The 4,479-nt window shown below is 33.2% G+C and overlaps 1 long non-coding RNA gene across 2 annotated transcripts; it reads left to right on the forward strand.

Annotated features, from left to right (window-relative positions):
- The first annotated feature begins 1,175 nt into the window (after positions 1–1,175).
- LOC126883946 (uncharacterized) lies at positions 1,176–3,914 on the forward strand. Of its 2 annotated transcripts, XR_007697775.1 has the most exons (3): positions 1,176–1,676; positions 1,735–1,937; positions 3,734–3,914. It is a non-coding gene; the product is annotated as an uncharacterized LOC126883946 (long non-coding RNA). The 2 variants fall into 2 exon arrangements; XR_007697774.1 differs by lacking the exon at positions 1,176–1,676 and having other exon boundaries at positions 1,683–1,937.
- The last annotated feature ends 565 nt before the right edge of the window (positions 3,915–4,479 follow it).

The following is a 4,479-nucleotide window of genomic DNA, read 5'->3' on the forward strand; positions in this document are numbered from 1 at the left end:
AAATAAACATTTTATTTAATTATTAAATGCAGTGCGAATGACAGCATTTCTTACAGCAAAATTATCATGATCTATAGGAACGTAGTTTAAATTTTGATCTTCTGCTTCTGCATTATTATTGTCATCTTCACTATCATTAACCATATCATTTCTTCTTCTACATATATTATGCAATACACAAATTGCCACTATAATTGGAATAGCTCTATTTACATTGACCCTTATTCCTGTAGACAAACAAGGAAACCTACTCTTTAAGACACCAAACATCCTTTCAATTGTGTTCCGTGTACGAATGTGTGCAGAATTGTATTTTCTTTCAGCTGGTGTTTGTGGATCATGTAAGGGTGTTAAAATATATTTTCGGCATGGATAGCCCCTGTCACCCAGTAAATATGTGTCACCAAACTCGTTATTTTCAAAACTGAGCTCTTATCAGAGAATTATCAAATACATGACTATCGTGGGAGGAACCAGGCCATCTAGCAACTACATCCATTACATTAAAATTTGCATCACAAACCATCTGTACATTTATTGAAAAATACCCCTTTCTGTTACGAAAAGTTTCAGCTGCGTTCCTACCAGGTGACTGTATTCGAATGTGAGTGCCATCAATTGCGCCAATAACATTTGGAAATCTGGCAATGTTGTAAAATTGTGCACAAATTTCACGTCTTTTGTGTAAAAGTCTAGGCATTTCAATAAATCTGGGTCGCAATCTTGCAATGGTGTGGCTAACTTTATGTACAATTCTAGAAACTGTAGCCTTTGTAACATTGAAATGGTCACCAATATTAATTTGAAAAGACCCACAAGCAAAGAAACGAAGTGTAATCAGCACTTGATTTACAGCAGATATAGATTTATTTCTAGCAGTCAGAGGTTTGATGTCGTCTTCTATCAATAATGAAGGTAGCGAACGGAATTTTTTGGTTAATCTAAATCTACTCTTAAACTCTTCTTCAGTGTACGTGTTGATCAGACCTTGTCTAATTTTAAAAACTCGAGCCCTCCGCCGTCTTATTAGGTCTGTTCCTTTGTTTTTTAGTGTTACACTTTTGAGTGTAAGTGTATGAAATTCTATGGACATTTGAGTGTAAAATGACAGCGGATGTGACAGCGGCTCATGACAGCGGACAGTATTAAACGAAAATTATCGGTGTGCCAATCACAAGAATCTACAGGTCGAGCAAGTCTCGTAAATTTCACGATTGCGAGCCACGCTTCACGCAACCGTGTTTGCGTACTTGTGTTTCGAGTTGCGTGGTCGTGCGGAGTTATATTTACCAAATTTAAATGTAATCGTTTCTACTGATAATAATATACTATTCTCAATATGGCTACTGGGTGTAAAAGATAAATCTTATTCTATCTGTTCTTCATGAGTTTTAGATAATTTTAGTTGTATTTCTTTGTAATTTTGTGTTGTACAAAGATTAATTTAACATTTTCTCTGGAAGTATTAATTTAGAAAGATAATATGCTTCATTGGTGTTGTGTTTTGAAGTGTGAAATGCAAAGTAATTGTGATAAAGTCAAGATAAAGTTCACTTTTAAACTGAACTAAATAAGGTATCTGAGAGACAACAATGGTTAAATGCAATACAATGTACAGGTTTTACTAGCGAAATGAACATTTTCCTGTCCTGTCTGCTGTAATCATTTTATATCTGGTAAGTTACAATTACAACAGTAACGATTTTTGAAGATGTTAACATTTTAATCTTATAGGAAAATAGGAAAACCAGCCGACTTAATCGATAATAACAATCTCCAGATTGGGTTCCTTCAATAAATATGGGCTATAAACACAATGAAATAAGTTCCCCAAAATCTAAAATGGAGTGCTATCAAAGGAGAATTAAAGGAAAAAATATTCATATTGAAATTATTTATAAGGCACTGGACTGTCTTAAATTCTACAATAATACTAGGTGGGTAAATGATTTTAGACATTTTTCATTAAGAGTAGATTAAGATTAAGTAGATTTTCATTCAGTAGATTTAAGACTTGTTTACACGGGTAGAGTAATGATGCAAGTACTTGATAGAGTAGAGTAACTCTACCTGTAAAAATGCTCAGCACAGTGGAATAGCTGGTAGAGTGTATAGTTGGAGTTAAAGTAGAGTGACTAGCAACCTATGGCAAAGTAACTACTCTATGACCACCACTACTGCCAAAATGTCTACTCGGCTACACACTCTACCCATGGAACACGCTCAATTATGGCAGAATAGAGTAGGTAGGAGAGTACATGGGGGCGCTGTCATTCTGGCTGGAATTGTGTTTTGTGTAAATAGTGAAAATGAAGTTCACCGAAGATGAAACTTTAAAACTTGTAGAGCTATAATACGGCGAATACCAGTGTTTATGGAATTTAGGTAGTGTATACTACAGAAATAAAAGTTTGCAGCAAGCTGCGGAGGATGAAATCGTCGAAAGAATGGCAAAGGGGGCTTTGGAGTAAACGAGCTTAAGCAAAAAATTAAGAATTTAAGGTGCACTTATAATCAAGAGTGTTTAAAAATACAAAAATCGGTTTCACTATACTAGCATCAGTACTATACTTGTACTCTCCTCATGTGAATGGTATCAAGCCATTTTTGGTAGAGTACTACTGCTACTCTACTCTCCTCAAAACTCTACCCATGTAAACAAGTCTTTAGAAACAGTGGAAAATGAGGTAGCTAGTAGAGTAGTAGTAGAGTAAAATATACCGGTTTAGCAAATTACAATGTTTTAAGTTAATACAGTAGCGATCAACAGGTAGCCAAAACGTGTTCCAAGATTGCCACTGTAATTTTGAATATTTTTTCGAGGTATTTGGCACACGTATTTGTAAAATAATAAAGAATGGTGTTACAGAGCCCAATTTGAAAAATATATTAATATGTGGAAATTACTCTGTAATTATACAATATTTAAAAAAGAGCCTGTACCGCCATTAAGAAGAACAAAAAAATACACTTTCTTCAAATAAACTTTTTTATCCGATGCCTAGATTTTGTGTAATTTTGGAACTACTAATGAAATAAAAAATTTTAGTAGTTCCAAAATAACACAAAATCGGATAAAAAAGTTGTATTTGAAGAAAGTGTATTTTTTTGTTCTTCTTAATGGCGGTACAAGCTCGTTTTTTTATATTGTATTTAATTACAAAGTAATTTCCACATATTAATATATTTTTCAAATTGGGCTCTGTACCACCATTCTTTATTATATTAAGAATATGTGTGCCAAATATCTCGAAAAAATATTCAAAATTACAGCCGCAATCTTGGAACACCTTTACGCTACCTGTTGATCGATACTGTTACCTCTTAAGATAGTTTTAATAGTTATTTATGATATAAGTATTAAAAGTACAATTTTAAGACGCGCATGTGAAAGTTAACTTGAAAAAATAATTTTATTAATGTTTTGACTTCCACATCAGATGTCATTGTCAAAATACAAAATATTCATTATTATTAGGTTTATTCTAGCAAACAGTCAAACTAGTCAAAAACCGTCAGCAAACAGTTGGTCGGTAAAAGAACATAATACAGTCACCAGTGCGATCCCCTCTACTCGCGCTGGTCCACTATTCGCTGATGATTTCAAACTGTTTGAAACTGATGCTAAAACAAACCTATTATTATTATGCATATCATTATCTGTAAATAATATTTCTTCTGATTGTTAATTGTAAAGGATAGAAAAATTACCATTTATTTTATTTTTTTTTAGAATCAGCTGAGAGAAGTGGTCTACAAAAAACCAGGAAGGAAACGGAATATGTGGCTACGAAAGGCAAAAGAAAGGTTTACAAAGCAAATGTGACACATTTTTTTGAAATATTTAGGAATATCAGTAAATTGCATTAAAAAATGTATGAAAAGATTTTGTTCAATAAAAATGTTTATATTTATCAAGGATGTATTATTTCGTATGGCCACATATCGTCAGTGATGTAATAATACATCCTATCTGTTTTTTTCATGAGTTTTGTAAGAGAGACTAAAAACTTGTCTTAGGGTCACCTCCTGTTTTCATATGATATTTGTTTTGTAGTAAATTAAACTATCTATGAACTACAAAACAAGTAAAAACTTACATATGAACACAGGAGGTGACCTTAAAACATGTTTTTCCATCTCTCATACAAAACTCATGAAAAAACAGATAGGAGGTATTGTCACATCAGCAAGGATGTACAGTGATGAGTGCCCTAATAACCGGCAAAATATGGGCAACATATTTAGTTGTGAGATAAAAAGAAATGAAACTAGTCGAGCTGGGAAATTTAGCGAAATTAACCTTTAAATTTACGTTATATTGATCCCACCTTTACACATATCGGAGGAGTATGTCAACTAAAACTGTCACTGTGACAGTGGTAGTTTCCAAACTCGTCTGATATGTCTGAAGGTGGTACACAATCAATACAATCTAAATGTATAAGTTAATATCGCTAAATTTCCCAGCTCGACTAG

Source organism: Diabrotica virgifera, chromosome 4 (genome assembly GCF_917563875.1).
Source record: "Diabrotica virgifera virgifera chromosome 4, PGI_DIABVI_V3a".
NCBI lineage: Eukaryota > Metazoa > Arthropoda > Insecta > Coleoptera > Chrysomelidae > Diabrotica > Diabrotica virgifera.